The 21499-nt window shown below is 55.0% G+C and overlaps 1 protein-coding gene across 2 annotated transcripts in view; it reads left to right on the top strand.

Annotated features, from left to right (window-relative positions):
• The first annotated feature begins 11810 nt into the window (after positions 1 to 11810).
• The window catches only part of CCDC57 (coiled-coil domain containing 57), a 131744-nt gene continuing 122055 nt past the window's right edge, over positions 11811 to 21499 (top strand). For both annotated transcript variants that reach the window (XM_053568264.1, XM_053568263.1), the window contains exon 1: positions 11811 to 13173. The gene's annotated coding sequence lies outside the window, so the exon portion shown is untranslated. The remainder of the gene's footprint in view (positions 13174 to 21499) is intronic.

Raw genomic sequence — 21499 nt, 5'->3', positions numbered from 1 at the left:
ATGGAGGGTAACAGAGTCAGTGGGTAACACTCCAAGAGCTGCCAAAAGAAATCTCCCTCACAAAGTGTTCCCTGTCTCTAGAAGTCAGAGGCATAGCCCTCTTCAGCCTCAGATTATTTACCAGCCTGCCAGCTCTGCTGGGGGTGGGCCACCAGGCCATCTTCCATGTTGCCTGGGGCTTAGGTGCTGGCCCACTCCCCTCTTTATGGGACTACAGATTCCTGGTGGGCAGGACCCCCCCCACACCCTCAGCCTGCCCCTGACCAAAGAGCTCAGACCTCCAACAAGGGGAGATGGACAGAGCTGGGGTGCCCAGGGTCTCACTGCCCCCTCCTGCCTCCCAGAGGCTGAGCAGGGCGCCCCTGCCAGAGCCAGATCTGCCTGCTGAGACCTGCGAGGACCCACACACACCCCTTACAGAAACCGGGAGCATCTGGGGTTTGTCCCAGACCTGACACCCTTCTCAGGCATGGGCCCCCCGAGAATGGACGCAGGGACTATCCTGGTTGTCCACCCAGAGCTGGGGTGGAGTCGCTTTCTGCCCTCCTAGGGGCATGGTGGGGACAGGCCCACCAGCTCAGGCATCCCAGCACCCATCCACCCAGCAGAGAGGTCAGGGCTCTGGGTTTTGACTGAAGGTGGGGCTGGAAGACCAAAGTGGGAAACAGAGTGGTGGCTACTGGGCATGTGGGGCCTACATAGGAAACAAACTTCTTCTTTTTTTTTTTTTTTTGTAGAGACACAGTCTCACTGTACTGCTCTCAGGTAGAGTGCCATGACATCACACGGCTCACAGCAACCTCTAACTCTTGGGCTTACGCGATTCTCTTGCCTCAGCCTCCCGAGCAGCTGGGACTACAGGCGCCCGCCACAATGCCCGGCTATTTTTTTGTTGCAGTTTGGCCGGGGCTGAGTTTGAACCCGCCACCCTCAGCATATGGGGCTTACGCCCTACTCACTGAGCCACAGGCGCCGCCCTGGAAACAAACTTCTTAAAAGAGAAAAGGGAAGGAAGGGGTCAGCAAGCAGAGGCCACCTGGACAGGTCACAATAAGGCCTCACCCTGAATAGGGCTTGGAGGGGACAGGGAGCCATCACAGAGAATTCTGGAATCCTGGCAGGGTGCCGTGCCCCTTGCCTCTGGGATTCCCGCACTGGGAGAGATTCCAGGCCCTGCACTAGGACCCCAGGTCTCAGGTGCCCTGCTCCATCTGGTGCAGCTCCCTGGGCACCCATCAGGTTTGTTAAGGTGACCTTCCCTGAGCACCCCCTGGGAACATCACGCAGGATGTCAGTGCAGTGAGCCATGGGGGCAATTCTGGGGATCATGAGAAGCCACAGGCAAGGCTGCAGCTCAGCTCAGTGGCTGCCCTTTCTGAAGGGAATTATTGGGGGTGTGGGCAGCTGTCGCCATCCCTAGTGAGGGAGCAGCTGCATAGGCCCACTCCAGGCCCACCTGCCCCAGCCCACTGCTCCCGCAGACGTGTCCTTTCACCTAAGCTGCAGTGGAGGGCCAGGTCTGGAATATGCTGGAGTTCAACGTACACACAGCTGGAGTACTTTGGGACATGGCTCCACCTTTCCTAAGAGCATTTTCGGGGTGGGGGAGTCATGAGAAGGAGCTACAATCTGTCCACCCCATCCCTGGCCCTAGTGTCCCATCTCCAAGGAGGAGGTGACAAGGTTCCTCTTCTGTCTCCAGAGCCTGTCTTGGAAATCCAAGTTTTATTGAGGGTCACTGTAGTTGATCTCCCTGGGAGGGTAGCAGGACAGGCCCCGGCTACCACTAGGGCCAGATTTCGGAACCCAGGGAACACCCTGCTTTCTGGATCCCAACTGGGTCACTCTGTCCTGCCCAAGCCTAGCTATGCCACTCAGCACCAGCTGCCACCCCATGGGCAGGAACAGGGCCAGGACACAGGGAGCACATTCCAGCTGAGCCATGGCCCCGCTGCCCTGGGGTCCCCAGACGCCTTAGGACTCCCTGTCCAGGAGATCTGATGACACAACTGTCACAGCCTGTCACTCCACACCTGCGGCCACACCCTCACCCCACCCTGTAGGGTGTGTGGAGACACCAGCCAGAACGGAGGGGAGATACAACTCTGACATATTAGGGCAGATGCCTCCCTGCCTGGGCAGAGCCTGGCCCAGGACCCCAGGGCCTTTTCATTCAGATCTGTCCAGGCTCCCAGAAAAATAAACATTTTAACGTGGCAGCTGCCCAGCCTTTCCAGTGAGCAGCAGCACAGTGAGCAGAGGCAGAAAAGGACTAGAAAGGCCAGACCCCAGGCCCAGCCAAGCCTGACCCACATGCACTGCTGCCTACAGCATGTGTTAGTCAAGGGGTTATGGGTGTGGGTATGCAGGGGTGTGTAAATGTGCAGGGGTGTGAGGATTGGGTATGTAGGGGATGTGGGTGTGCAGGGGTATGAGGAATGGGTGTGCAGGGGTGTGTGGGTATACAGGGGTGTCAGTATGCAAGGTATGTGTGTACACGGGTATGTGTGTACATGGGGGTGTGGGTGTGTAGGGTGTGTGTACTGTGTACTCAGGGTGTGCAGGTTGTGTGTGTACATAGGGGTGGGTGTGCAGGGTGAGTCAGTGTGCAGAGTGTGTGTGTACAGGGGGTGGGTGTGCAGTGTGCGTGTATACACAGAGGTGGGTGTGCAGGATATGTCAGTGTGCAGGGGTGTGAGTGTGCAGGGTATGTGTGTACACGGGAGTGTGGCTGTGCAGGTTGTGTGTGTACATGGGGATGGGTGTGCAGGGTGTGTGTGTACATGGGGGTGTGGGTGTGCAGGGTGCATGTGTACGCAGGGTGTGGGTATGCAGGATGTGTGTGTACACAGGAGTATGGCTCTGCAGGGTGTGTCAGTGTGCAGGGGTGTGGGTGTACACGGGGGTGTGGGTGTGCAGGCTGTGTGTGTACATGGAGATGGGTGTGCAGGGTGTGGGTGTACATGGGGGTATGGGTGTGCAGGTTGTGTGTGCACATTGGGGATGGGTGTGCAGGATGCGTGTGTACACGGGGGTGTGGGTGTGCAGAGTGTGTTTGTACACAGGGATGTGGCTATGCAGGGTGTGTCAGTGTGCAGGGGTGTAGATGTACACGGGGGTTTGGCTGTGCAGGGTGTGTGTACACAAGGGTGCGGATGTGATGCCTGGTCCCATGTGGTCTGATGGCAGTTGGTGTCCTGGCCACCCAGTTGTCTTCTTAGTGGCCTCTCACGGTTATCACTGGGAGACAGAACTAAGACAGAGCTGATGCTCTGGGAAGTTCAGAAATCACTGCCAGGGCCATCTCTGAACAGTCATTCCTTAGATATGCTCAAGTGCGCTGTAGAAAAGAAGTGTGGGAACCACCTGGACATCAGTCTCCTGCTCTGTCAAGTGAGTGGGCAAATCCCAACTGATGGCTCCTGGAAGGTTTAAAAAACTCTGGCCCAGGCTCGGCTCCCATAGTTCAGTGGGTAGGGTGCCAACCACATACACTGGGGATGGCAGGTTAAGCAACAGTGACAACTGCAACCAAAAAATAGCCAGGCCTGTGGCTCAAAAGAGTAAGGCACCAGCCCCATATGCCAGATGTGGTGGGTTCAAACCCAACCCCGGCCAAAAATTACAAAAAAATAGCTGGACATTGTGGCAAGCGGCTGTAGTCCCAGCTACTTGGGAGGCTGAGGCAAGAGAATTGCTTGAGCCCAAGAGTTAGAGGTTGCTATGAGCTGTGAGGCCACCGCACTCTACCCAGGGCGACAGTGAGACTCTGTCTCAAAAAAAAACGCTGGCCCTTCTCATCTGTTAGGTGGGTTGTCCCCTCCTGGCCACCCAAAAGAACCCCTCTGTCCTTCTTGCACCCCATCAGGAAACTCCATTTTCTTCCGTCCTGCCCAGGGGAAATGCTGCTTAGGCCCAGGCAGGGGTCCCCATGTTGAACTTTACGTTTGTCTGTCCCTCCCTGTACCCCCATCTGCTCAGTGCCCAGGCTCTGTACTTGGGCCAAGTGGGGGCTGTGTCTTAGCCCCTGGCTGGGGCTCTTCCTCCTTCCACCCTGGTGCCCTCAGCTGAGCTGTATGGACAGGCATGTATGGACTAGCAAGTTGGGGGCTGTGGGGCCAAGGAACTCTGACTCCCTCATCTGCCCCTGTAAATTTCTTGGGTCACAGGCTCTCAGGACAGACAGCTTCTGCCCAAGGGTCCCTTCTCTACTTGGGAGGGCTTGGACACATTGGTGAAGGTCCCTTCATCACACACTGGGTCTTGGGAGCTCTTCTTTACCCTCTTGTAATGAGGATAGGGAGCCTGGAGAGAGGTGCGAATCTGCCTAGGATCGTACCTCCCTCCACCCAGAGCTTGTCTGATCTCAGAAGCTAAGCAGGATTGGGCCTGGTTAGTACTCGGATGGGAGAGAGGCAGGATTCAAAATTGTAGATGTGGCTTTGCTGTGGCCTTCCCCAGTGCCCCCCCCCCAGGGAGGGGGTTCCAACCCAGCTAGTGTGGTCTGCACAGCACCCTCTTTTGGGCACCTGGGTGGCACAGAGGGCTTGACCTTTCAGCTCTGTCCCCGGGGGAGGCTGATGAGACTGTGCTGACACTCCAGAACCTTTTGTGAGGATGGCCAGGTGGGACTGGGCACTGGCAGCTCAGGGGCCAGGTGCATTGGGAGGGTGCCGAGCAGGGACTGTGCAGGACTGTCCTCCCTGCACAGACCTGTCAAAGCAATCATGTCCCAGTCTGCAAAGGTGAAGTCAGCTCTGGGGGAGGAGCTGATCTGAGAGGCCCTTACACTGCCTAGGGATACAAAGATGCCTCCCGTTGAGATCTCTCCTGACCCACAAAGTCTTGGGAACTGTGAGTGTTTTCTGTGGCTGAGAAATCATCCCCCAAACTCAGTGACTTAAAATAACAAGCATGTCCAAGGGTCAGGAACCAGAGTGGCTAAGCTGGGTGGTTAGGGTCTCCAAGGGCTGCAGTCAGATGCTAACTGGGCTGCCTCATCTAAAGGTGCCCCCTCCAGCTGGGCTGGAGGAGCTGCTCGTGCTGCAGCTCCTATGGCTGGACAGGAGGCCTAGGTCCTCTCATATGGCTGCTTGAGTGTCTGTGGCCACTGGCTTTGCAAGCGAGTAAACCAAGATGTCAAGACAGCCTTTTAGGTCCTTTCAGGTCCTAGTACCAGAAGACCATCAATTGTGCCACTTTCTATTGGTCAGTCACCAAGTCCAGCCCACACTCAGAAGGTGCAGGTTTAGGCTCCACCTTCTGAAGGGACAGAATCACAGCATATGGAGGCTCCAGAGGACCCCCACCCCTACCCTTGACCCTGGGAGAAAAGGGAGGCTGTTAGGACCACACCCCACAACCACTGGGCCCCAGGGGTGGCTGCCACTCCTCCTCCCTTACTCTGGAAGCCTTTGTGTGACACCCTTCCCAGGCAGACCTCAGCCCATTGAGAGGAGCCAAGGGTGAAAAAAGCCTAGTGACCTGGGGCCAAGGTGCAGGGCCGAGCTGCCACCTCTCCACCTGCCATGGGCCATGCTTCATGCAAGGCTTGGGCGCTCAGGAGCAGCAGGAGGTGGGGGTGAGCAGCTCAAGCAGCCCCTCTGCTTGCCTTGGCCTCAGGGAGTGTCTGGTGCAAAGCAGGGTGCCAGCCCCACATTCTCGTCCACGGACAACATATCTGCAAGGGTCCAAGCAGGAGGACAAGGCCGGAGGCCCTGCAGGGCCGCAGCATATTTGGTCCTTTACACTCTCCTAAATGTCTCAGTCTTCTGGCAGGGCTCACAGACCACCTGTTGTTCATTCTTTTCTTTAATCAAGTTGAAGTTCACGTGACACATGATTATCATAAAGGAAGCAGCTCCATGCCATTTAGTGACCTCACAGTGTGGTGCAACCACCAGTGTTCTCCAGTCTCAAAACATTTCATCACCCCATAAAAACATCCTGCACCCATTAAGTAATCACTCCCCACTCCCTGGGCACCACCCATCTGCTTTCCGTCTCTGCACACCTGCCCAATCTGGACATTTAATACAAAAGGAATCACACAGTGTGGAGCCTTTGTGACTGAGGATGACGTCACTGCAGGGCATCCTTGCAGTGGGATTTATCAGCTCTTTATCCCTTTCCATGAATGAACACTCCACTGTATGGGTGGACCAGGTCGTGTTACCCACTCATCTGCTGATGGACATTTGTGTCCTTACCACGTCTTGGCTGTTGTGAATAATGCCGCTGTGAACATTCAAGTCCAAGTGTTTCTGTGAACAAGTGTTTTCATTTCTCTTAGGTATATGCCTAGGAGTGGAATTGCTGGGTCTCGTGATAGTTCTGTTTAACTTTCTGAGGCACCACAAAACCATTTTCCAATAGCCAGGCATTGGCCAGGGCCTGCTGCTTGGGCGGCTGAGGCAAGAGAATAGCTTAAGCCCAGGAGTTTGAGGTTGCTGTGAGCTGTGATGCCACAGCACTCTACCTAGGGCGACATAGTGAGACTGTCTCGAAAAACAAAAAAAAACGAAAAACCAATTTCCATTCCCACCAGCAATGTACGAGGGTTCCAATTTTTCCACATCCTCACCAACACTTGTTATTTTCTGTTGTCTTTTGGGGCCTGGGGAAGTTTTGTTTTTCAAAGATGGAGTCTCCCTATGTTATTTAGACGGGACTTGAACTCCTGGGCTCATGCAATCCTCCCACCTCAGCCCTACTAAGTATCTGGGGCTACAGATTTGCACTGGGATGCGCAACCTGTTGATGCATTTTGGGTTAGTTTTTGTAAATGGTGTGAAACAGAGTCTGACCTCACTATTTTGCATGTGGTTATCCAAGTGTCTCTGCACCATTTGTGGAAATCACAAAAATAAGCATGTTATCAGCCTATTCCCACGCTTACACTGGAATGGCCTGCATGGGGTGGGGGCCTCCTCTGTGTGGCTAGAAGTTGCCCTGAGTCCCCTTCCTACTCCCGGGAGGAGTGGAACCTTACCCTGTCAAGCCTCAGGGGGCCTGGCATCACCAGCTCAAGCCGGAGCCCTTGAGGGGCACAGAGCAGGAGGTAGCCTCACAGGGCACTGGGAGAAGAGCAGCCCTCCTTGGTAAGAGGGTGTGAGGCCTGGCCTAGGGCAGCCAGCCCAGGCCCAGCCAGCAGAGACATAACCCAACTCTGCTTGGCAGGTGGTCTGATGGGTGGGGATACTGCCCTCTTCTCTGGATTCAACCTTTTGGCCTGGAGGCTGGACAGGGAGTGGCCCTGAAAGTTTTTGTTCCCGCCCCCACCCCTTGCTGTGAAAGGCAGCTCCCTCTCCTGTGGCTCCAAGGTCCTGGGGTGCTACTTTTCCCCTTACTTCAATCCACCTGCCCTGTGTCCTGCCCCTGCCTATCCTGACCTTCCTCTGTCCCTCTTTGGAGCCCATCTAGACCCTGACTCGCCTTGGGGGTGGAGGCCCTCACTTCCCTCACACTGCCTGCTGCCTGCATCCCTGCCCTGTCCTCCCTGGGTCCCCAAGACCTACTGAGCCCACACCTTTCAGGCCCCACAGGTGGCCCTTCTAGCCTCAGCCAGCCCAGGGTCCTGCTGCTGGTCCATCCCTCCTCCTATGCTGCCCACGGGCCTGTCCTTCCACATCCCCCCACCTCGCTCCCCGCACAGGGGCAGCGGGCTGTGGGCTGTCACCTACCCTTCTTTCACCTCTGTCCCCATCTGAAGAGTTGAGGGGACCCCAGATGGCTTTGCAGCTGCAGGGGAGACTGAGGGAACAGGCGTGCCAGTGGCAACCAGCCCGAGGAGCCTCCTCTGTGGGCGGCGAAGTAGTCCCTGCTCTTCAGGGAAAGCGAGTGGGACGGCTATGGAGGGTGAGAACCCCATACTGCCAAGCCCCTGAGGCAGTGCAGAAGCTCCCTTGCTAGGTAGAGCCTCCAGCCCTCCCACAAGCGCAGCAGCCACTTAGACTTCACGGCAGGTGCTGCTGCCCAGCAACACCCTGTCCTCACCCCTCCAGGTCCTCCTCCTCTGCACCTCTGAGGGCTTCCCTGTGTCTCCTGACCCGATGCGTGGGCCTGTCCCCATTCCTCTGCTCTCTGTCCACAGCTGACTGGGGATGGCCTATCCACTCTCAGAGCCCTCAAGGCCATCCTATCACTGGGAATCCCAAACTGCCTCTGAGCCCAAGCCCCTGAGGTCTCGAGTGGAGCTAGCCCACCCCTGCACCTCAGGTCCACTTGGCCCCACTTTCCCTGGCTCCCCATGTCCAGGCTCCTGGGGGCTGAGAGAGCCTTTACCAGCTCCGTGTCTTGCCCACCCACTGGCACCCACGCCCCACCTGACCGCAGGCCCCGTCTTCCCTCCTTGCCTGGAACGTCCTGAGGTCTACCCTGCCCAATGGGATACCCCAGGGCCCCACCCAATCCTTTCTGCAACTCTGGCAGCACCTTACTCTCAGGGCCCTTCCACCTGCTGAGGCAACCCAGGCCTGAGCCTCCCGTGCCTTAGCCCCTCCCCAGTGCCAGGCTATGGCATCTTGGCTGTCCATTCCCTGGTGGCACCCAGAGCTTGTCACTGTCAGGCTTGCAACTATCCCATAATCTCAAGCTGGAACACCCCAGGCCAAGGGGGCAGAAGTCATGAGACCCTTCTGCCCCCTGCTATGGCCTCATACAGGGCCTGGCACATAGGGGTCCCTGAAAGTCCTCCTGGGCACACTTGGCCTTCACAGACCAGATTCAGGGGCCTGAGGACAACAGTGGGCTGTGGCTAGGGGCCTGGGAGTGGGCCCGGGCTGCCAGCCAAGCTCTGCCTGCCAGCCAGGGAGGGCCAGGCCTTGCACAACCTTCCTGGACTACAGAACCGCAGGGCCCCCCACGTCCCACCCCTGTGACTCAGCACCAAAACCGCGGCTCCTCCTGAGGGTGCAGGGAGGGCCATGGGGCCAGTATCTCCACTTGGTTCGGATGCCAGGGAGGTGCACAGGGCAGTGTGAAGGAAGGCATACAGGAAGGCCAGGGAGGCTGAGGTGCAGCCTCACAGCTTCCCCAACTTCAGTTTCCTCATTTTTACCCAAAGAGAGGTGGTTGGTTACCCTGTGAAAATGCCACATGGGATCTGGGGTGTCCCAGCCCCCCTCAAAGCACCCACCCCCTGCTCACAGGCACCATCTGTGCAGTGAACAGGACAGCCACAAAGAGCAGATGCCAGCACCCTGGATGAAGATGGCCTTGGCAGCTGGCCTGGCCAGGGGCCCTATGGGTCCCCTGTTGGGCAGCACATCTGTCTCAGACTGGCACTGGGGAGTGTGTCCCTCATCCTGCACCAGGAGCACTGGGAGCCCCAGCTCTGCCTCCAGGTCTTGACCTCTGGGAAGTGGCAGATGGCATGGCTCCTGCTGGGGCATTTCTGATGCTGCCCCTGGGCCCTCTGGTCCATTGGACTGAGGTCGTTCTTGCGGTCTTGCTTGCCCCCTCCTTTCCACGGCAGCTGCCTGCCCTCAGTGGCCCAGTTTGCAGGGCGCCACCTGGTTCATCTGGCAGAGGATGGGGGTGAGTGCAAAGTGTCTCTGGATTCCCCTGTCCAGGTCCACTTTTCCCTGGGCCCTGGCAGGGCGTTTGGCCAAAGTTCTGTGCCCATTCTCCTGTCCACCTAGAGCAGTCTCCAACACTAGGCCCTGGGAGCAGAGGCATCCTGGCCCCCACTGTCCCCTCTCACTTCTTGGCACCTCTCCTGCCCCCAAGGCCTGGGAGCTGGAAGGCCTGACAGGGGTGTTCCTAAATCGAAGGGGAAGTGACTTGCTCCAGCCTGTGTAGGTGGGTGCCCAAGAGGATCCCCAGCCCACACCTCCTGTCCAGGATCCCTAGGCTATTTTTTGTTTGTTTGTTTTATTTTGAAACAGAGTCTCACTTCATCACCCTCACTGGAGTGCACCAAAGGGGATGCACTTTGGTGTCATAGCTCACAGCAACCTCAAACACTGTAGAGTGGTCCTCTTGCTGGGAATACGGGCGCCTGCCACAATACCCAGCTGTTTTTTGAGATGGGAATCTTGTGCTGGCTCAGGTTGATCTCGAACCCATCTCAGGGCAATCCACCTGCCTCAGCCTCCTAGAGAGTTAGGATTACAGGCGTGAACCACCGTGCCCGGCCTCCCTGTGCTATTAAGACCTCACGAGAGGCCTTCCATGGCAAGGTCAGCTGCTAGCGCCATAACCCTGTGGCCAAAAGTCAGAGGAAGGGCCCTTAGTCATGGTGGTCAAGATGAGACTTTGTCATATAGCCCCTGGCACTCTCTGGGCCCCCAGTGATCAGACAGTGGCCATCCAGGTCAACCCATGCCCAGCACCCTGAACTGTGGCCTTGTGGTCTTCCTCCCACCATTCTTTGTTTACGCCACTCTGGGGCAGAGGCAGCCTGCCACTCAGATGCTTGTGGACATCTGCTGTGTGCTGGGTGAGACAGCCCAGCTCCTGGAACCTCACCTTCATGACTCTGGTTCTACATCTGTGATGAGGGTGGTTGCAGGGTGGCCTGGGGGAGCCAGAGGAAGCCCCCCCCTCCAAATGTAGGATTAAATCCTGGCCCTCAGCACCTCAGAATGTGACCACACTTGAGGATAGAGTTGGTTGCCGTGTAGTATTAGTTTAGATGAGGTCCACTGGAATGGGTGGGCCCTACTCCACTGTGATGGGGTCCCAGGAAGTGGCAAGAGATGACAGAAATACAGGGGAGAAGGCCATACAAGGACCCAGTGGGACTGGGGGAATGCAGCTGCAGCCACGGGCACCAGGGACTGCTGCTACCACCAGGTGCTGGAAGAGGTGGGGGGATTCCCTCCTAGAGCCACTGGAGGGAGTGTGGCCTGGCCAACACCTTGATTTCTCCACAGGTATGAAAGAATAAAATACCAGGTTGAGGTTCTTTGTTCTGGTGGCCCCAGGACCCTAGTATATAAGCAGCCTGTCTTCCACCGACAAGTTCTGTGTATCCGCTGGGTGCTGGACTGCTGGGAATGAGATAAATGTGTCTCCCTTCACCAGCTCTCAGCCGGTGGCACTAAGAGGGGGCCTGTTAGTGCCCAGCCAGGGAACATAGGAGACAGGGGTATTATAGGGCTCAGAGGAAGGATCTTCCTCGGGCTGGGGGTATTGTAGGAAGTGTTGAAAGGCAGGGCAGTTTCCTGCAGACCAAGGGGTGTGGCTGGGGCAGCCCTTTCCAGTTGTTTTCCCGTATCTAGGAGTGCAGGGGCACCTAGGCAGGGGAACTCCCTGGGGGGGGGGGGATTTTGCAATGAGGCATGGCCTTGGGCCCAAGCCCATGGGGCAGCTCCAGGACTGAGGTGCCCAGCTAATAGCACTGGGATCAAAACTCAGGGGGCTCCAGAGACACAGCTTCAGGGCCAGGCCCCAGCTGACACTCCCTGGTCCTATGCCTGGGCACCATGGTATGTGGCTCTGCTGTGGCGATGGCTTTGGGCACAGTTTCGAACACAGTGACCTATGATGTGCTGTATTAGTCAGTTTGGCTGCCATCACTGTACACTGCAGACTGAGCAGCTTAAACAACAGACATTTATTTTCTCTCCTGCTGGACTCTGGATGTCCAGGATGAGAGGTCAGCAGGCTGGTTCCTCCTAAGGCCTCTCCCACTGGCAGGTGGTGTCTTTGCATGGCCTGTCCTCTGAGTGTGCTCACTCCTGGTCTCACTTCTCCTACCTATAAGGATGCTAGTCCTGTCCGGTCAGGGCCTCAGCCTCACAATCGCCTTTCACCATAATTACCTCCTTGAAGGCTCTGTCTCCAAACACAGTCACCTTGAGAGTTAGGGCTTCAATATACAAATTTTGGAAGACACAGCTCAGTCTCAACACATGGGTTCTTGTAGATCCCCACTTTACAGATGAGGAAACTGAGGCATATGGAACCAGCAAGTCTCAGCTCCCTTCTTGGTGGGGCCCAAGCCACAATCCGGCAAGCTCTGCTCAACCTCCCCTGCCTGGTGCCCCCCTTTGTGGACATGGGGCAAGGCAGTTCCTAGAGTAGGCTGGGGCAGGGGTGGGCACCCTTGTGGGCGCATCTCCTGGAGTGATCCACTGCACTCATCATGGCCCCATCAACCCCAGCACTACCCTCTGGGTGGCCTTGCCTCACCTCTTAGGAGTGACAAGCCCTGATGGGGCTGGGGAGGCACAGACTCAAGAGGAGGGGCAGGACAAGGAGCTAGATGCTGAGGGTAGCCAGTTCCAGGTAGAACCTGGACACAAATGTGGACCCTGAGGCAGAACCAGCTTCTTGTGGGAGTCCAGGCCTACAGAGAGGGCTGAAGGGAGGAAGGGCATGGAGAGGAATGGTCCAGGTGTGCCAACACAGGGGGAGATGACACCTGACCAGATGTTGTCCCTACCAGGTAAATTCCCAGATGTCTTGCTTCAGGCCCCAGCGTCCCATGCAAAAGGCCTGACGGAGGTGTGCGGGTGAACACAGGCTACTTCTGGCTCAAGGCCTGGCCTCAGTTTACCCATCTGTAGATTAGATAAGGAAAAGACCCCTTTTTGAGGATTCCAACGGTAGGGGACATGCCTGAGGATATGGTTGCCACGTGCGCGGGGAGCCTATGGCTGGACAGGAGCCTCCGCTGGGCCTAACCGGCCACCAGTTCTCCCAGACGAGCGTGTGCGGAGAGGCCCGGGGTCCCCTTCGAGCCAACTAGTCTCCTGGAAGCCTCAGCCGCACCCTCGCCCCCGTCCCCAACGCGCAGCCCCGGCCTGTCGGAGCCACGGGGCAAGTTCAGGTCACTCTTTTGGGGCTTCGGGCCGGGCGGCCTCAGGGAGCCCGCGCCTTGGGAACTCCGGCCCAGTTGCGGGAGCAGCGTCTCCCGCGGCGGAGCCCCAATGCCTTGGGGCTCACCTCGCCACTCCTACAGCCCGGAGCTCGGTCCAGAGGTCGATCGGTGAGGAGGTCTCTCAAGGCCCTAATTGACCGCGGCGGGAAGTCGGGTCGGGGGCGACCCCCACGTACCTCTGGGCGCCTGTGCACAGGGCGGAACCCAGCGCCAGGCCTCCCGTTTCCCGCCGACGGGTCGGGAGCGTTGTACCGAGAGCACCCGGACTCGGAGGTACCGCGGGGGAGGACTCGGATCGCTATGGCAACGGGGCCTGCAAGGAAGCGGCTGGGCTGGCGTTAGCGGTGAGAAGCGGTGGGCCTGGGCTTGGGAGGCCGCCGCAGGGCGGGGGTCAGCGCGCAGTGGGGGTCCTCGGGGGACCCGAGACCCGGGAGGGCGCGGTCGGGGCGTGGGAGGTTCCGCTTGGATCGCTTTTCTTTGGAAGATCTCGACTCTGGTGCATCTCGCTCTGTGGAGCCCCAGATGGCAGAGTCTCGGGCCCTGGGGCCCTTCGCGGGCAGGCGGGTGCAGACCCAGTTCTTCAAAGGAAGAGTATGAAAAGTAAATGCTGGGACAGGTACAGTGGCTCATGCCTATAATCCCAGCCCTCTGGGAGGCAGAGGTGGATGGGTCTCTTGAGCTCAGGAGTTGGAGACCAGCCTGAGCAAGAACATGATCCTGTCTAAAGGATCCTACTAAACAAGATCCTACTAAAAATTAGCTGGGTGTCATGTGGTGGGCGCCTGTAGTCCCAGCTACTAGGGAGGCTAAGGCCAGAGGATCACTTGAACCCCAAGCAAGTTGGAGGTTGCTGTGAGCTAGGCTAATGCCATAGCACTCGAGCCTGGACAATGCTGCTTTGAGTGTCTGCTTAGTCAGTATGCCTAGACTGCTTGACCATAAATGTTTAAGTACCAGCTTCTGGCCTTTACAAATAGTCTTTTTCTCTAAATTTTGGAATCTGCAGCTGGTTGTGTTTTGTTGGGATCATGCAGTACTTTTCCCAATTAGGTAGCAATCAAATGTTTATTATAAAAAATTGTTTACGGTGCATCTTACAAGGGTACATGTGAAATTTACTAAGTGTAGAATATAAATGTCTTAGCACAATAACTAAGAAAATGCCGTGAAGGCTTTGTTAACTAGTTTGATGAAAATATTTCAAATTGTATATAAAACCAGCACATTGTACCCCATGATTGCATTAATGTACATATCTATGATTTAATAAAAAAAATTGTTGCACATTTTCACCAGCTGAGCAGAAAGAAATGTGATTCATTGCCCTGTCACGTCTGCACCTCTGTCTGATGGTCTGGAAGTCTGGGTGAGGGAGAATGTGGGCATACTCTTCCACTGGATGTTCAGGATAGAGCCCCCACAGCAAGCTCACTAGGGAGAGGGGGCACTTCCAGGACAAGGCACGTCCTGCAGAGCTCATCATGCTTGGAATTTTCCTTATCTCCCATATAGCTACTTTCTGTATGGTCTTGGGACTCACCCTTCGTCCCTTGGCCATGGGTTCTGCTCCCAGCTCTGGCAGCCTTTGGCCCTGTCATGGTCAATGCAGAGATGACTCAGAGCCTTATGCCACCTGGAAGTCCCAACTTCTGATCTGCTTCCTCTGCTAGTCCCTGCTGCAATCTGTGGGTTGCTCCCTTGGGGCTGTGGGCTCAGGGGCTCCCACTGCAGGTCACTGTTGCTTTCCAGCGAGTGTGTTCAAGGCTTCTCCATGCCCTGCAATATTGTTTGGGGCATCATCTTAAAACCAGCCACTTTGGAGCCCTAATTGTGGATGGGCTGAGGTCATCTTTGCTCTACTCACTCCTGAAGCACATCTTTTAGATGGAACCTGCAGGTTTTCTGTGTGGGAAACCATGGCTTTTATGAAGAGTTATTTTTATCTTACTAAACATTCAGATTTCCAATTGCTTTTGAGACTTGGAACAGAACGGATTAGAAAGGTCAGTTGTTTTTTTTTTTTTGTTTGTTTGTTTTTTGAGACACTTTGCCATCCTTGATAGAGTCCTGTGGCGTCATAGCTCACAGCAACCTCAAGCTCTTGGGCTCAAGTGATTCTCTTGCCTCAGCCTCCCAAGTAGGTGGGATTACAAGCGCCCACCACAATGCCTGGCTATTTTTAGAGATGGAGTCTCGCTCTAGCTCAAGCTGGTCTCGAACTCATGAGCTCAAGTGATCCTCCTACCTTGGCCTCCCAAAGTGCTGGGATTACAGCTTCCCAGCACTTTGGGAGCACTGAGCCACCGCACCCAGCCTAAAGCCCAGTATTTTTTTGTTTGTTTGTTTTGTTATTGTTGTTGTTGCAATTGTCATTGTTGCTTTAGCTGGCTCAGGCTGGGTTCAAACCCACCAGCCTTGGTGTATGTGGCCAGCGCCCTACCCACTGAGCCACGGGCGCCGCCAAAGCTCAGTGTTTTGCAAATGAGTAAATCAAAGTGATGTGCTGCCCTGCCCTGTGTAGTTCTACTCCCTGCTGGGAGGCAGATATCCTGATCAGGCCACAGTGAAACCTCGTTGATGCCCATCTGTACAGGGTTTAGGGCCCATCTCCTCCCCAAAGATTTCTCCTGCAGCTCCCCAGAACCTTTGCGTGGTTCTTCCTCTTCCTTTTCTTTTCTTTCTTTTTTTTTTTTGTAGAGACAGAGTCTAACCTCATCGCCCTTGGTAGAGTGCTATGGCGTCACACAGCTCACAGCAACCTCCAACTTCAGGGCTTAGGTGATTCTCCTGCCTCAGCCTCCCAAGTAGCTGGGACTACAGGTGCCCGCCACAATGCCCCGCTATCCTTTTTTTTTTTTTTTTTTTGAGACAGAGTCTTACTATGTCACCCTTGGTAGAGTGCTGTGGTGTCACAGCTCACAGCAACCTCAAACTCTTGGGCTTAAGTGATTCTCTTACCTCAGCCTCCCAAGTAGCTGGGACTGCAGGTGCCCGCCACAACGCGTGGCTGTTTTTTGTTGCAGTGGTCATTGTTGCTTAGCTGGCCCGGGCCAGGTTCGAACCCCCCACCCTTGGTGTATGTGGCTGGCGCCATAACCGCTGTGCTACAGGTGCCGAGCCCCTCTTCCTTTTCTTTTTCTTTTCTTGGGTAGCCCTGGGTAGAATGCCATGGTATCATAGCCACAGAAGTCTGAGACTCCTGGGCTTAAGCGATCCTCTTGCCTCAGCCTCTAGGACTATGTGTGACCCTTCTTGAAAACCAGGTGCTTGCTGGGGACATCTGCTAGCTGACAGACAGACTGGGCCCAGACTCTGAGTCTCTGACATTTAAAGCCGATTAATCTCAGCCTCGAGGCTTTTAGGATCAGGCTTTGGTGAGATTTGTACCAAAGCGAGGCAGGCTGTTCCGGGATGGTGAGCAGTGAGCATGGGCTTAGGTGCCCTTAGCATGTGGGGGTTTACCCAGGGTCCTGCACACTGAGTCTGGTGTGGCTGACCCATGAAGCACAGGAGGAGCTGGGCTCTCTCATGGTCTGTGGGTTGAGTCATTGCTGTGCATTTATTGAGCTGCCCGTGTGGGCAGGGTGCAGAGCCCCAGGGCACCCCCACCTTACTCCAGGCTCTGGAAGGGTAGTATGTGCTCTCTGCCTGGCCTGGCTGCCTGGATGCTTTCACAGAGGGTGGCCCACTAAGTCCTAAAGACCTAGTGGGCAGGAGCCTCCCCGGTTAAGAGACAAAAATGCAACATTGGGCCTGTTAAGAGCAGCTGGAAACCCAGAGGGAGTGTCAGTGAGCCATGCAGGCTAGCTCCCTTACTAGGGGTCGTGTGGGCTGTGCCAGAGAAGTTGGACTGTATTTTGAAAATGATCAGGAGCCAGAATGGTATCCTGTGATCAGAAGAGTGGCTCCTGGGGGTGCTGTGTGAGTGATAAGGAGATGGGCCTGGTAGTAGGAACCTGGCACAGGGCAGGGCACTGCAGCAGCCTCAGAGAGGAGGCCACTGGCCTTGCGGACGTTGATGTGCCCTCTGCAGAGGGCTGGTGCAGTGACTCATGGACACTGTGGAAGAGGCTCTGAACCATCGCAGATCACAGTGACATTGGTGTCATTTAACGTGTGTGCTGACACTCTACTCTTTTGCTGTGAGTGTGCACAGGTAAATGTGTCTTTTGTGAAGACTGCTGGACAGACCACACTACACCAGACACTGGGTGCTGGCACTGTGCAGTCTGGGGTGGATGGTTAGGGAGGATTTCCTGTAGTGCTATTTGCAGTGACAGAAGGAAGCTGCCATGTGGGTTAGGAGGAGCCTCCAGGCAGAGGGGCACCTGCAGCGTGGACGCGAGCGCAGGGCCCCTCAACAAGGCCCCTCTCTGAGGAGATGCAGCTCCTTGGGGTCCCAGCCCCAGGTGCTCTAAGTGGAATGGAAAGTCCTGGTTGGGCTTTTTGTTTTTGTTTTTGTTTTTTTAGACAGGGTTTCTCTCTGTTACTCAGGCTGGAGTTGGAGTGCAGTGGCATCATCACAGCTCACTGCTGCCTTGAACTCCAGGCTCACGAGATCCTCCAGCCTCAGCCGGAGTTACTGGACCACAGGTGTGAACTACTGCATCTGGCCCTGGTTAGGCATTTTTGAAAAAAGATTCCTTTGGCAGCTGTAAAAAGGAAAGTGTGGAGCACAGAGGCTTCTGCAGGTCTCTCACAGTAAGACGTGGGGGTGAGGGACTGCGCAAGGCCCAGGCTCATCCAGCTGGGCAGATGGTGGAGCCATTGAATGAGCCGAGAAAGATGGAGGTGGCAACATGGGGGAATGAACCCAGATTGGTCTGGACCTCATCATCTCTGGCAATGGATGGACTTGGGGCAGCTCTGAGGAGTGAGGAGCAGCCAGGCTGGGGAGGCCAAGGCAGACATGAGGGTGGGGGGATGGGTGGGGTCCAGAAGGAGTGTGTGATGGGGCTGAGGAGGCTGCCTCCTCAGAGCCTGGGTGGAGAAGCACCGTCCCAGTGCTGAGCAGCTCCAGTGCCTCTGGTGATCGTCCCCTGCCGGCCAGTCCTGGTTGGGTCTGTCACCTGCTCTTCTGCCAGTTCCTCTTGGCCAATGCTTGGCCTGGCTGTGCCCTTGTGCTGTCTTCCTCTGGAAATTGAAACTGCATGACCAACCCTGAGATTGGCAAGGCATTCTGTCCATGTCCCCTCCAGGCTGGGCGGTGTGTGTGCCCACTTCCCATGGGGCCAGCTTTTTGTTTTTTTTTTTTAGAGACAGAGTTTCACTTTGTCGCCCTCTGTAGAATGCTGTAACGTCACAGCTCACGGCAACCTCCAGCTCTTGGGCTTAGGTGATTCTCTTGCCTCAGCCTCCCAAGTAGCTGGGACTACAGGCGCCCACCCCAACGCCTGGCTATTTTTTTGTTGCAGTTTGGCTGGGGCTGGGCTCAAACCCACCACCCTCGGTACATGGGCCTGGCGCCCCACTCACTGAGCCACAGGCGCTGCCCATGGGGCTGGCTCTTAAAGGCTATGCCATCCCCTGATGTGAACACCAGAGAAGAGTTGTGGGTGGGTGTTTGTGTTCAGATCGAGCTTGTACTCGGATACGAGCTCAATCTGAAGGGTTAAGGGACTGCTAGGAGCTATAAGAAACGTTTTATTGTGCTTGTCACCTAGGTACCGATAAAAGCATCTTCCACAGGAGCAGTGGGCAGAGGAGGGCTATGGGTCAGACACAGCTGCCATCCGTGGTTGCTTTCACTCAGGGTTGAAAAGTGTGGCTTACAAAGCCCTAGTTAGACTGGCCCTTTACAGAAAAAGTTTGCCTGACGGGCCCTACATGATCCATTGCTCTTACAGGAAGACCCACATGAGACATTCTTTCAGATCTAGGTGCCAATGCCAAAAAAATATTAGCTTTCCCTGGGAACTGCCAGTTTCCCCTTAGGAAAGATGCAGGCATGTGCTTGGCCCCTTTTTCCTTTCACTTTGCCCTCCAGCAGCGCCCTGTGGGATAAGCTGCTGGGAACTCAACAGTTGATGGGGCAATCTGAGAAATGGGACATGGGGAGACCTCCTCATTGTGTGGACACTGCAGAGTGCATGTACACACACCTGGAGGGCATGGGGGGCTGTGTGGTGTGGTGTGGCCTGTCCCTCCCAGGCTGCAAACCTGACCGCAAGTGGCAGTCCTGAGTACTGTAGGCAGCTGTAGCACAGTGGTAAGTATCCATGTCTCTGAATAAAAAAGGTACCGTGGCCAGCACGGTGGCTCATGCCTATAATCCCAGACAGGTGAATAGCTTGAGCTCAGGAGTTCAAGATCAGCCTGAGCCAGAGTGAGATCCTATCTCTACTAAAATAGAAAAATCAGCCAGGTGTGGGGGCGGGCGCTTATAGTTCCAGCTACTTGGGAGACTGAGGCAAGAGGATTGCTCAAGCCCAGGAGTTTGAGGTTGCTGTGAGCACTCTAGCCCTAGTGGCACTCTAGCCTCAGTGACAGAGAGAGACCCTGTCAAAAATAAATAAATGGTACTGCAACCATAGTGGCATTATAGTCTCAGGGAGCACAGTTTCCTGTGCAGCTCTCCCTTGGCTGTGTGTGCCCACGGCTCCTGTGCCTGGTGCTCGCAGTTTTGGAGTTTCCTGGCTGGTGTCCCTGTCGTGCTGAGCTCAGAGAGCATAGGTATTGCCAGAGAGCATAGGTATTGCCCCGCCCCACCCCGGGCATCCCAGTACACAGGTTGAGTTTTCTCCTGCGATGAGCACCCTTACTGGTCCTTTAGTCCTGATGGAGTATTTGGGATTTGCCCAATACTAACCCATACCATTTTGGCAATTTCTCTTTTTAATTTTTCTCATTTTATTACCAAGATGTTATAGTAGTATTTCTGACTATGTAGCTAATTTTTTGTTCTTGGTTTCAGATACTAGTTTCTAGGAGTGAAATGAACTTCGTTTTCTTTTTTGTGTGTGTGTGTGTGTGTTTTTTGGCCGGGGCTGGGTTTGAACCTCCCACCTACGGCATATGGGACCAGCACCCTACTCCTTGAGCCAAAGGCGCCACCCAGAACTTCATTTTCTTAATAGGCTTACTTGCTGATCTAGAGCCCGGCTGCCGGCTCACAGATTCTAGAGTTCATGTAAAAGAAACAACAACAAACTAAAACCCTTGAGCTCTCTTCCTGTTTCTGAGTGTGTGTCTGTGACTGTTGCTTTGTGCTGACCCATTGGAGGTGCCTGGGCCAGTGTGAAGCAGGTGGCCCTGGAGCCTTTCCCGTGCACCGTGCCCCTCTGTGTGTGGGTCGAGGCGACCTGAGACAGTGGGGTTTTCCTTCTTAAAGAAGAGCCACTTGGAAAGAGTCAGGCATGTTGCTTCTTTGGGATGCACTCCAGGAGCCTCGTCAGATGTCTGCCCTCTGACGCCCTGACAAGCACTCTAAGGGAAGGGCGCCAGTTAGGTACCACCTTCTACAAAAGACAACAACAGCTCTCGTGCCCCAACTTGCACAGCCTGGCCACGTTGCCTGGTGTGTGGTACCCAGTACCACACAAGTGTGTGGACTTGGGTCTTTTTCTGTGAGTGGCCTTGGGTCAGTTTGCATAAGTCAAGCCAAGGAGTCCTTAGCTAAGTGGTTCTGTACACCAGAAACTTCTCTGCCAAGTGATAGGACTAGGACCTGACCCAGGCAACAGCCTCTAGCACCCCCTGGTGAGGAAGCAGACCCTCAGGTGTGGTTGTGAACACCAGCAGTCCCTGCCTTGTATGGCCATTTCCTTGGTACACAGAGATCAGGGGAGATGGGGAGGGAGAGGTTTTTATATAGTTCTTGGCATTTTGTCTAAATAGCTTTACTCTATTGAATCTACCAATGAAAAAATTGGAGTTGTTTTTCTTTGTTGTTTTTATCTTCTTTTTTGAGACAGTGTCTCACTATGTCGTTCTTGGTAGAGTGCTGTGGTGTCACAGCTCACAGCAACCTCAAACTCTTGGGTTTAAGTGATTCTCTTGCCTCAGCCTCCCAAGTAGCTGGGACTACAGGTGCCTGCCACAACACCTGGCTATTTTTATTTTTATTTATTTATTTAGAGACAGAGTCTCACTTTGTCACCCTCAGTAGGTGCTATAGCGTCACAGCTCACAGCAACCTCAAACTCTTAGGCTTAAGCGATTCTCTTGTCTCAGCCTCTGGAGTAACTGGGACTACAGGCACCTGCCACAACACCAGGCTTTTCTGTTATTGTTTTTTTTTTTTTTTAGAGACAGAGTCTCACTTTATGGCCCTCGGTAGAGTGCCGTGGCATCACACAGCTCACAGCAACCTCCAACTCATGGGCTTAAGCGATTCTCTTGCCTCAGCCTCCCAAGTAGCTGGGACTACAGGCGCCCGCCACAACGCCCAGCTATTTTTTTTTTTGGTTGCAGTTCAGCCGGGGCCAGGTTTGAACCCGCCACCCTCGGTATATGGGGCCGGCGCCTTACCAACTGAGCCACAGGCGCCGCCACTTTTCTGTTATTGTTGTTTGGCAGGCCTGGCCATGTTCAAACCAGCAAGCCACGGTGTATGTGGCTGGTGCCCTAGCCAAGCCTTTATTTTTGTTTTTAAATTTTGTTTTCTTAGCATTTCATCTTATTTGTTTAACCAAAATATCAACTCATGATGGACTGGAAATAAAAGAATAA

This window comes from Nycticebus coucang, chromosome 18, assembly GCF_027406575.1.
Source record: "Nycticebus coucang isolate mNycCou1 chromosome 18, mNycCou1.pri, whole genome shotgun sequence".
Lineage (NCBI taxonomy): Eukaryota > Metazoa > Chordata > Mammalia > Primates > Lorisidae > Nycticebus > Nycticebus coucang.
This window is presented reverse-complemented; position numbering and strand designations above follow the sequence as displayed.